Genomic DNA, 12516 nt, shown 5'->3' with positions numbered 1-12516 from the left:
CAGTTGCTTTTCTGTCTGTGAGGGGTCAGAAAGCTCTTTGATTTCATAAAAAATATCTTAATTTGTTTTCCAAAGATCTTACGGGTTCGAAACGACACGAGGGTAAGCATGACCGAATAATGACAGAATTTTTATTTTTGGGTGAATTATCCCTTTAAGAAGTGAATTCATCTTTCTAATTGTGCTAAATTTTGACTTACAGCGCTATTCTCATTTGCAAATTGTTCATACTTAAGGCAAGTGCAAATACTGCCAGTGAATTTAAAATTAAAGATAATGATTTTTCAAATATCTTTTTTTTTTTTTTTTTCCACAAACACCACATATTTTAGATAGGAAAAAAATTGGCAAAATACTTGAGAATATGATATAATGCAATATGCTATACTCACAATATTTCAAGTGTGACATTTATCATGTAGAATTTATGGTAACACTTAATTTTACCGTTACTTATTAGTTACTTATTACACTTATTTACTTTCATCTTTTTACAATACCATTAATTTGACTAATTACCAGCTACTGAAGCAAATTACTGTAACTGTTTGACAAATAAAAGCACTGCCACATATTCAGTGTGTCGTAAACTGACAGAAAAGAAAATGGAAAAAAAAAAAAAGATTGCGGCTTCACTAAACTAAATTACTATAAATACAAGTTTGCCGAAAGAGTTAATGTGCCATGGAAATGAGTTAAAGTTTCTAAACAACATAAAGAAAACCTGTTCTCAACAAAATTTGCAGGTTTTTAAAACAGTAAATTGTTCTCTTTGTTGATAATTGTATGTCGGCAGAACAAATGATAGTGTTGCACAGTATCATTTATCCACCACAATTTGGTTTCTGGAAAGCTTTTTTGTTGACAGTCAGACACCTGTAAAGCTACTGATAGTGTTACCATTTAGTTTTTTACACATTAGATTTCGTATCATTCCCTGTGGCAGAATGAGGATGATAAATTATACAGGCAAACATCCTTCATTATAATGCATGAAGGCTATAAGCTGTTAGTAAAGGAAAAAGCAGATAGCAAGTAGATAGATAAATAGATCGATCAGTAGATGGATAGATAGATAGTTCTTAACTCTTGTTAAATATCTATCAGCTGGCAAGTATTTCCCGAGTAACAGACTGCAGCCTTGCTGCACATCAAACATCTGTTAACTCTCTTTCCTGCTCCGATTAACTACATAACGACTCTTAAAATAACCGTCCGAGGTGTATGAGCTCTGTCGCTGTGTGAAAACACAAGCTGAAACAGACAGTTTTCGTTCCATCAATGTACTAGTTATAGGAAAAACTGCACTGCGATATTCGGTGCCTTGAGCTATTTGTGTTTACAGCCACTGACAGACCTGCATAAACAATTCCCATCTGTTTCTGTTGTTACTGACAGTGATAGAAGCACACGAAATGAGCATTCACTCTACAGACCCGTGTTTGTGGCTAATTATCTCAGGACATTTCTTAGCAGCCATTAAAAAAGCGGAGAAGCTCTGCGTCATTTATCACGAGCAAAGACAATCCTTTTCAAGTATTAACACTGGAAAGAGCTTGTAATAGGGTGTCACACAATTCAGAGCAATTAGGAGTCATTCATTTATCATTTGTATATGAAAAAATATATACTTTCATCTCCAGAATGTTCATTTTAGTGGTAAAACAATATATTTCTTATCAAATTTTTTTTACCATTTACTATATATGACTATACTATTCACACACACTCACACACACACACACACACACACAAATGTTGGGCCAATAATTTATTTACAATAGAACATAGATAACATAACAAATGTTATAATTTCAAATTTGATGTCTGCTACTCAAAATAGTTGGGGCAGTTTCTGGAGTTTTTATGTTGGAATTTGGTCCCATTTTTGAATGACATAGGTTTCCAGATGTTGAAGAGTCTGTGGTCATCTTTGATGTATTTTTCTTGAATAATGCACTAAAGGTTCTCTATAGGTGAAAGATCCAGAAGGCCTATTCAGCACCAATCCTCTTCAACCACGCAGCCATGCTGTTGTAATAGATTTTGTATGGCATTGGCATCCAACAATGGTCCTCAGCCTTGTCCCTTACACACAGAGATTTCTCCACTAACTCTGAATCTTTTGATGAAGTTGTCCACAATCTTTTTTTTTCGCACTCTTTCACAGATGGAGAGCCTGTGCCCATATTTACATCTGAGAGACTCTCTAAGACATCCCTTTTACAGCTAATCATGTTACAGACATGAAGTCAGTTAACTTAATTAGTTACTAGATGTTCTCCCAGCCGAGTCTTTTAAAGAATTTCAGCCTTTTGTTGCCCCCGCGCCAACGTCTTTGAGACCTGTAGCAGACATTAAATTTAAAATGAGCACAATTAGTGGATGAAAGTCGATTAAACATTTCGCTGTTTAAACATTTGTTATATTCTCTGTGTTCTATTGTCAATAAAATATTGGCTCATGCAGTTTTAAAGTCTTTTCGTCTCTCAGATGTAAATATTCTCCATCTGTGAAAGAGTAAAATGCAAGAAAAAGTTACAACATTTTGGAGATTCGGGTTCTAAATACACACACACACACACACACACACACATATATAGTTAACATTTGAAGCGGATCAAAAAGTACAAAGTTTTCCTAAGACAAAAATGCATTTTGATTTCAGGTTTTACGAAAAACCAATACAATATCTCTGTCTTAACATTCCATTGCAAGTTAACAACTATGTCAGAAATTTAAGTGTCAAATAAAAAACTATTACACAATACTTACATGCAAATTACTTCACAGTATATGGTGAACAGTCTGCACATTGCCCAGTCATAGTTTGTCTGTGTGTGCAAGGGAAGAGTCATAATGTATTCTGCATGCATGCATTTGCTACGAGGCATCACAACGCTGATAACAGAATAAAATATCAGAATCACAGAAAGCATCACTCATTATATCTCATGAATGCACAATTGTACAAAATGATTCTATGATATCTCACTGCAATGATCAAGATGCTGTTGAACTGAGACAGACAGCAGCTCATATCTCTGGCCTTGGAGTTCTCAGACCTTGAACGTATGAAATATAAATCACCACTACTACAGTTTTAAACACATTAAAAGATAATAGCACAATAGCTATAGCGTTCCTATAACTGCACAGCTTTAAACCCTCAATGTTCTTCTCATCTAATTAAACGTGACTGAAATTAAACAGTTTAACAAACTCCCTAATTAAACTATAACGTGTTTATTTATGCTTAATTAGATTTAACCTGATACATTGCGGGGCAAATTTATACAGCCGTGGGACTTTTGTGAAAAAAACCTGGTGGTAACCAAGGCCATCAGCACCACTGCAGCTCAGCTATTAAAGGACATTTGCTTTTGACCACAATTTGATCAATATTTCAGAATGCAGGCTAACTATAATAAATCAAGGTGTGATTAAAATGCACTAAATGCTTGCAATCATGTTCTATTTCTGATATAACGTTAACTCTTTTGTTTGTGAAAGGTGAATAAAATGATTTGAAATCAGTTTCCAATTAAAAACATGATACAAGAGACTTAATATAGAAAAATAGAAAAAGAAAAATATCACATACACCGAGAGAAAATCCCCCAGTAACAGTTGTACATAAAGCAGCGCTCTGCTCACAAACGCTGCTTTATCAGGCATTAATAAAATAAAAATGGCATTCAAAATTTTCTGAAGACATTGGGTTTCCTTCAAAAATACAGTGATATATAATAAACACACAGTAAACACTGAAAGTCTTTACCGTTTTGATTTACTTCAGTTCCAGGCTTTACTGTTTAATGTTGTGAGAACATTAGAAAAAAACTCTCCAGTTTTAAAAGAACACATTCCAGTCAGTTCATTCTAGTCAAAATATCTCTCCCCCTTTTGCTTCGATTAGTTTTCTTGTTTTTTCGAGATATATTCCTGTCGTGAGCACTGCGAACATGGATAGATTTCGTCTCAAGCGCCATTCAAGCTGTTTCCAGTTCCCGACCAGAACATTCACTGCTCCGGTTTTAAAACAGTGCTCATCTGCGCTTCAATTTCTTTTCTATTTTTTTACACGTCTCCATCTTAAGCACCACAGACATGGATTTTGTCGCGCACAGAACCATTCGCGTTTTAACCTCCACGTTCCTAACTAGGGTTGGCTGGATTTCGCAAAACGAAACCCACCCAATTGCAAAACTAGCCCAATTGCATTTCGAAGGGGTTCCCTGGTAAAAAACAGTCGGACTTGGCAAGAGCCGTCGGGTTACTTGTATTACTGATATCATCCCAAATTGTGTCAAATCAAGTCATCTTCCTAATGCAACAGTCTCAACCGAGCATTTGGATTGAAACTATAATATAGCATGTTTAAGAAGTAGGCCTACACAGTGTCCTTTTTTCCTAAACGCTTGCAAATGTCGCTTGCAGTCTACATACCAAATAACATTAGAATAGGAACCACTTAAATAATTACTATTTTTACAGGTTTATTACCCCATACATAGAGGTACTGCAGTATAATTTCAAAAAAGTTACACTGTAAATTACATTGCGGGTTGTGATCTAAAGCGTTACCTAAAAAGCTTGTCTTTGTAATATTTTAGCAAAATATAATACCTTGCTCTGTCTCTGAAACGATGTGTTTGTAACAGCCCTTTTCCCCCCCGAGCTGCATCATGTCACTTATTTTTCAAGCAATAATAACTCTCAAAAATCTCATCCTGTATTTTCCCTCACATCCAATTTCGCTTCGAAAAGCAGCAGATTACTGAAGGAAAATGGGTTGTGAATGGTGTTTTGAGTGACTTTAAACTTTGCATCTGAGGAAATGCCTTTGGTTAGCATAGCATTCTCTTTCTGTTTTCTTGGTTAAAATGGTAGCAGCTGCGTAATCACAGCCAGCATGCTAGAGGCGTTTTAATCAACAAGAGTGATTCATGAGCCTATAGCTGACAAATACAATAGTGTGGGTCAGCACGCACACACACACACAGGCCATTACAGGCCTAATCATTAGCATCGTTTATGCCTACTCTTAACTCAAGGCGTTTTAAAAGCAAGTTGCTTCCCCTCAAAACCAGAAAGCACACAAGACACACAGTTAGACAGAAAAGCAATCTTTTCTTCCTCTTTCTCTTTTTCCAGAGACAGCTCATGTCCTTGACAGATGCTTCTGTCTCTGTTTTTTTCTCAGACAATACCACAGCCTTTTGCCTTCCTTCTGAAGGCTTTTCAGGTCCCAAAGTGCAGCAGATGACTTCAATATTAGAGCAGAATTGCGAGGAATGGATCCAGCATGTTACACGCCATCTGATTCGTGTTGTTGTTCTCTGTTTTCGGGGGAAAGCTCCTTTGAAACCATAGCTTGCCAGAAAATGATATTCGTGATTTAAAGTCAACTGCCGTCAACTCTTTTAACAAAGAAGTTGCTAAACGTGTAATAGACATTTAAAAGAAACCGAAATTCTGTGATTGGAAGATTTATCTGAATGTCACAAAAACATATAAATTACAGTGACTTACTTTAACAATAAAAGCACAAATAGTAATAAAAAAGAAAAAAAAAAAAACTCACAAATACCAAAAATGGTACCTTTCAGCTGAACTACACTGGACAAAATTTGTATAAATGAATAACTATTAATAAAGAGAATTATTTGGAAACAAACTTATTTTAAAACATTATATAAACAATTACACAATGGATACAGATCATTAAGCTAGCAAAACACTAATTTATGTGGGTAAAAGAACAGCAATGTAAATACCTTGCCCCTATAAATAGAATAAGGTAAAATAAAATAATTGAAACGTCTGTTTGAGTAATGATTGTGCGAATGCCAAAATGATTTGCTCAAACAAACTGGTTTAAATCAATCTGTAGAATAGGAATATTTGTGTAGCCTTGGTCTATTTACAGAGGTGTGTTTGTGGTCATGGTTATAAAGTGCGATGTTAAGCCAGTGCATGAAATGCTGTGTCAGGTTCCTTATCAGCTTTGGGGTGCCAGCTGGAAAGAGTGTTGCATTCAATGCAAAGCTCCACACATTTGTACAGGCTGCTACTGATATGTGTTTGTGTGTGTGTGTGTGTGTGTGTGTGTGTGTGTTCCAGCCTGAAAGGTGACCTGTATACCAAGCTAGTAAAACAACCCTTACTAGGTGCGCTAAATATTATTTTGTAGCATTATGTACATGTGGGTATACTACTGTATATAGGTTCATTCCTATATTGTCGGGTTGTAAACACAGGAGAATGCTTAAAGCAAATAGAGCGGTATATTAAAAGATTGCTGTTATCATTATCCATAATGAGCACTTTTGGTAACTGAGACTGATCACTAGCAATAATCAACCAACATTTGTTCATTTTTTAGCTTACCGCCAAAAACCCAATCGAGTAACAAAATGAGTCAAAGTAAGACTCATCTGTGTTTGCATAAAGTAAGAATACAGGGCTATAAGGTCATCAACAAAACTTAAATATTTTGGAAACTTGGATAACTTGTAATTTGTTGTTTGAGATATTATTGACATGTAAGATTACTATTTCTTTTTCCTGAGCAGGAAAGCAGGAGATTCATAATTTGATCTCATACTGTAGCTGTCTAGAATAACATTTAAGTTGATTAACATCAAAGATTGGGATATTTCTACTTTTTTTTTTTCACACACACACACACTGGGGTTCCATGATTTATGGGGACATAGTAGTAGTTTTTTTGTAGTGTTTTTGTACTGTATAAATACTATAAACTTTCTGCATTCATAATGTATCTGCATAAATTATTCTATATCATTTATAAGCATTTTTTTTTCATGGGCAACAAAAAAAATAAAATAAAAAAAAAAAAAAAAAAAAAAAAAAAAAATATATATATATATATATATATATATATATATATATATATATATATATATATATATATATATATATATATATAATAAAAATTCCCCACAAAAGCAAAGGTTTTCCATCTTGTACATTTTGTCTTCAAAACATAGTGTTTACCAGGACCACACACGCACACAACATCGACACCCATTTGTCATCCTACTATGCATTATTTCATGTTTGTGTCAGAATCATGTAGTCTCAGAAAAGTCCAACAGCAAATTTGTTACATCCACAAGTAACTGCATTATTGAGCTCTTCTCATCAACAAACACTCTTCAGCTGAAAAAGGCACAACAGCCTATGAATATAGCATGAGTGCCTTCACTGGTGTTTGAGGATGAATAAACAGAGTCATATGGCAACAAGCAGCCACGCACACACAAAAACTAAAGAGCAGCGATATAACTTTCCCAGAGAGCGTCTCTAATTGCACGATGTATCACATGAGAGACAACATCGAGCGCCGCCCATCCCTTACCGTCAAATTACCCACACAATCTCTTTTTTCACTTTCAACCACTCCACAGCTGCCAATCTCATTCCCTCCCGTGCCTTTCTATCTGTATTTCCCACTAACTTCAAACGTCCATAATCCACACCCCGTTCCATCAATATTAATTTCTCTCCCGAAACGGTGAACTTTGCAGAGAAAGCAAAGGATTTTCTTTCTTACCTGTGTGCTTTCATAGATCCCCGTGTTCTGTACGGTGCGATCTTCTACCCCATGCATCGACAGCTGCACAAGACACAGGCAGTGTGCGAGAGGATGGAGATGCGTGCACACACTCACACACGCAGGGAAAGAGATAGAGGGGGATCTGAATTATGGATGGAGAGTGAGGGTTCCTTCATGCCGGATATGGTGGAGTGTGAATCATCTCTGGCATGAATCAAACATAGTCCAAGAGCGAACGAGAGGTAGAGGGAGGGGTAGCAGATGAATAGATGACTGAAAAGCAAAGGAATGGTGGTGAGAGAGTAGACGAGCGAGTCGTCTGAGGTAGCAGCTCTCTCTCTCTCTCTCTCTCTCACTCTCTCTCGGTCCAGACATCTTCACTCTTCATCTTCAGTTGTTTAATCAGCCTGACAGAGGTTAATAGTTGTGTATTGAACCAGCCAGTCAATAACAAATATTGCAGATGCTTTCTTCTACCTTTGGAGAGGGGCTGTGAGTACTCCTAAAGGCACCGTTAAAGCAAAACAACACAATAGACAATCAGTGGCTTATTCATTGCGTAAATATCCTCGTTAGACAGAATGCAATAGTGTCTGGATAGGTCCAGCTACCCAGGCATACTCTATACGAGTGCACAAATGTAGACATTAATAGCTAAGATGAAATGTGTAAGAAATTTGCTTTCACATGTCCACCTATACAGCCTGTTTTCTCTTTCAGGTCAACTAGAGATAGTAATATCCTTATAGTTAGCTTGTTGAATAGTAATACGAAACATCAGAGTTATCACTTAGAAACTTGAATGTAGACGAGCCATGGCTTTAGAAACCGCAGTGGCCTTGTCTTGATAGTATATCGATCATCAGACTTACCAAAAGCAATTGAATGGATTGCACTTGTTGGCGATTTTCATTCAAGGTGGCACCAAAAAAATGGCACACTTCTGCTTTGAGTTAGTAGCGTGACAACTTTTAGTTCACACTTAAGGGTTTCCAGAGAATGTAGGGCAATGCATTTAAATAGGGATCCATATTTAAACATATTTAATGACTTATGTGGTTTCTGTTTAACATAAGCGAAGTGCTTTTTGCAACAGACTCTTGTAAAGCAAGGCTGCCTTAATTAGGGCTACAAAGAAAAGCGGTCCACTTTTAATGATGCATCGCTCATAAATAGATATCAAGGCTGTTAACTATTGTGTCCACACTCTGGAATGAATTCAACACAATTGCAGAATCAGTTTGCCCCCAAAAATGAAAATTTCCTCACCCTAATGTAGTTCCAAATCCATATAACTTTCATTTTACCCTAAACACAAAATATGTTAGGCAGAATGACTCTGCTCTATACCATACAATGAAAGCAAAGAGGGACAAAATATTCCATTAAAACACCATTAAAGTCATGGAAGCTATATTTCTAAAACTTTCTAAAGCCTTATGAAAGTTTTGTGTGATAAGCAGACCACAACACTGTGGGTGACTTAAAAACCATAGACATATACAGTACTTTTCACTTCACAGTGATTCTTGCATTGCTTTATACCATGTAAAATTCTCTGTGAGAGGATTACAATGATTTCTCATAACAATCAAATGATAATAATAATCATGATTGCTACTACTGTGGCACTGGAGGAGAACCGTGTTTATTTTCCTTGAATAGAAAGGAATTGTTAAGTTCTTAACAAATACTTAAAAATATATATCTTACATACATCCGTGGTATGAAACTGTAAAAAATGAGCCGTTAGATTCTTCATTCATCAAATGGCTTTCTAAATGGCTGTCAATTATTTTGCACAATGCGTGTTAACCATGCAGCCCAAGAATGGAAGCTGGAAGTTGAGATTGCCGAAGAGCGGATTATTAAAGTTTAACAGCATTTTCAGCTTCACGAGCTCTCAAATGTTAATTTGTCATTCGAGAATGCTGTTGTTTTTGGCAACTCTGACAACACTGACACAATATGCTGCTGCTCGCATATGCCGTTTTGACTTTTATCCATTGACTTCTTGATACCAACAATTCTTTTTTTTTTTTTACTAAAATGTCAATGTGTGATATCGGGAATTAGATTCCTACTGGTAACAATGGCTATTTTTGATATTAAAAAGTTTCAAATGCATAAAAGTGTAAAAACAAAAACTGACTGTTTATTGTTTACAATCGATTAAGACAATAATGTGACTAAAAATATGTTCTAAGAACAGTTTTCAGAATGTTTAAAAAAAAAATTCTTGATTGTGTCGATGTTCAATATTTGAATTTTATAAACAACATTAATTTTAAACGTTCTTGGAACCATCTAAAATAAGTGTAAATGTTTAGTAAAATACTACACTAAAACATTTTAGAAAAAAAATAGTCCATGAACAATAAAATGTTTCAGATGGACGGTCGAGTATGGTTTTGGGTTCATGTTTTTATATTGTTATTGAAGCCCATCACTTCTTAACATCGAAATCTTGATATCAGGAATTCAATTTTTAACCGGCAATATATATTATTCTTGATATTCAATAAAAAAAAAAAAAAAAAAAAAAAAAGCTTTATAAATGGAAAGCACCGATTCCTCATCTGCCTAAATGCATCTATGTTCAGGGTAACATAGATGCATTTAGGCAGCTAAATAATATAAAGGATTTTATGAATATTTGCTAATCGCCTTTCCTAATAATACGCTAGTTCACTATGCTCATCACTCCACAGAAAAGAGGGCGGGGTCAGCTGAGATCATTAGCATTTAAAGCAACATGGACTAAAATGGCTTGAAAACAGAGCAGATTTTGACAGAGTAAAGAATGCGTTTTTTACGCTACTATTGAGCAATTTTAATATTATAGACTTTTTTTAAAACCCTAAAGAATCATATGAGCAATACGTTACAAGCGTACCCTGCAATTATTAAACTATGCTATTGTATGACATTGGCAGTTTAATTTACAAGAAACGCGTGAATACCAATTGATCAGTTTTGTTCAGATCTCATTATTTCAGGAAATGTAATGAACTTTGACCTGTTTACGTGATTGTGTTCTCGAGCTGTGTGTGGAGGGAGGGAGTGTATGTCTGTTCCTCTGAATGCGTTCCTACATCTCTTTGCCCACGTTCTTTCGAACCATACTGTATAGCTTTGTCTTGCGGTCTTCCCAAGCATATGTTGCAATATGTTCATTTTCAAACTCCAAAATGAGACAATTCTTAAAATGAATGTGCATATAAATTATACTCTGAACCCAACGTGGGTTTACACAAACTGAGAAAGTCAAAAGATGTTAGGCTGTGCGCTCCACTACAGTTTATCAATTAATAATTCAATAGCCTCTGTAAAGACAAACATTATATGAACTGTAATACTGGAACAGACTTAAGAAATGTGAAATCAACAGAGATGAAGAGGCTTTGTGATGCATGGCCATGAATTAATTACAGGAAACAAATGAGTCCAGACTAATATCATAACACTTTTTATTGACTTCTCTCTGTTTTCTTCTTCTTGTTGGGTATAATATGGCTCTGCTAAAGGATTCGAGAGAATTACAGAGATTCAGACCATCCACTTCAACGCTGGAGTGGAATGAGAGTTAGAGAGAAAGGAAGAGAGAGATGTATTAGCACCTGGTCGAGAGGTCAGACAGCCTGAAAGATGACAGTCTGCTGCTCTTTTAGATAGCCATAGACGTCTCTCTGTCCTCCTCTGAAGGATTCTTCGTTGCTGATGCTTATTTTTTCACAAAACCTTCACACGAGTGATTAAAAACATACAATGCTTAACAGATATGATGACCATTATATAGAACTACAAATTTTGTCATATAGCCTTGTCTAAATGTTGAAAATACAAGTGCTTAATGGGTTCTTCACAGAGATGCCATAGAAGAACCATTTATGGTTCCTCAAAGAAGCATTCAATCATTTATTTTTAAAGAACACTTTTTTTTTTTTTTTCTCACCGTTTTATAATATGAAGAACCTTCTTTCACCAAAAAAAGCCTTTTGTAAAACAGAAAGTTTCTTCAGATGTTAAAGGTCCTTTACACACACACACACACACACACACACACACACACACACACACATATGGCATTGTGACACAGTGTAGGTTTGAAGGTTATAGGTGTTACAGAAACAGACATATAGATAGATATCTGGGCTTCAATAACAATATAAAAACATAAACCCAAAACCATACTCGACCGTTTATCTGAAACATTTTATTGTTCATGAACTATATTTCAGTGTAGCATTTTTGTTAACATTAATACTCATTTTAGATGGTTCCAAGAACATTTAAAATTAACGTTGTTCGTAAAATTCTAATATTGAACACCGACACAATCAAGATTTTTTTTTTTAAACATTCTGAAAACTGTTCTTAGAACATATTCCTAGTCACATTATTGTCTTAATCGATTGTAAACAATAAACAGTCAGTTTTTTTTTTACACTTTATGCGTTTGACACTTTTTAACGAAAAGCAACTCACATGGTACACGTTTATCAGCTCGTGCATTCCTTCCGAAAGCAAAAAATTGAGAACCGAAGAAACTCGGATGCATGTTATTTGCACACCATTCAGTGTATTCACCGTTTACCTGAACGCGTAATAACAGTACAGAGCTGCACGCTCAAATAGCTCTCTACAGGTAGCTGTCGTCTAACTGGCAGGTGTGTTGGTGGGGAAATGTTTGTCTTCCTTCCTGTGAACTCAAGGGCTCCTGATTAAGCGCTCTACCCCTGTTTCAGTTCTGCCTGGTTTAATCCATCTCGCTCTCTCTTTCCTCTCTCTCTCTCTCTTTTATGCAAGCGAAAAAAGGGAATGTTCACGTACGTCAAAGAACAAAACATTCTGATCAGCTTTCTCTCTCGCAGATTAAATTAAGTCGAAGACTTACATAAAAACAGTTTTAAGTATCAAAAGAACAAGGG

At 35.6% G+C, this 12516-nt stretch overlaps 1 protein-coding gene across 1 annotated transcript in view; it reads right to left on the bottom strand.

Annotated features, from left to right (window-relative positions):
• Nucleotides 1-7752, bottom strand: part of LOC122355125 (cadherin-18) — a 189941-nt gene extending 182189 nt beyond the window's left edge. Inside the window, exon 1 of the mRNA XM_043253154.1 lies at nt 7583-7752. The gene's annotated coding sequence lies outside the window, so the exon portion shown is untranslated. The remainder of the gene's footprint in view (nt 1-7582) is intronic.
• Between the last annotated feature and the right edge of the window lie 4764 nt (nt 7753-12516).

The sequence above is a fragment of the Puntigrus tetrazona genome, chromosome 12, assembly GCF_018831695.1.
Source record: "Puntigrus tetrazona isolate hp1 chromosome 12, ASM1883169v1, whole genome shotgun sequence".
NCBI classification, from domain to species: domain Eukaryota; kingdom Metazoa; phylum Chordata; class Actinopteri; order Cypriniformes; family Cyprinidae; genus Puntigrus; species Puntigrus tetrazona.
Note: the sequence above shows the minus strand (reverse complement) of the source record. Positions and strands in the feature narration are given on the sequence as shown.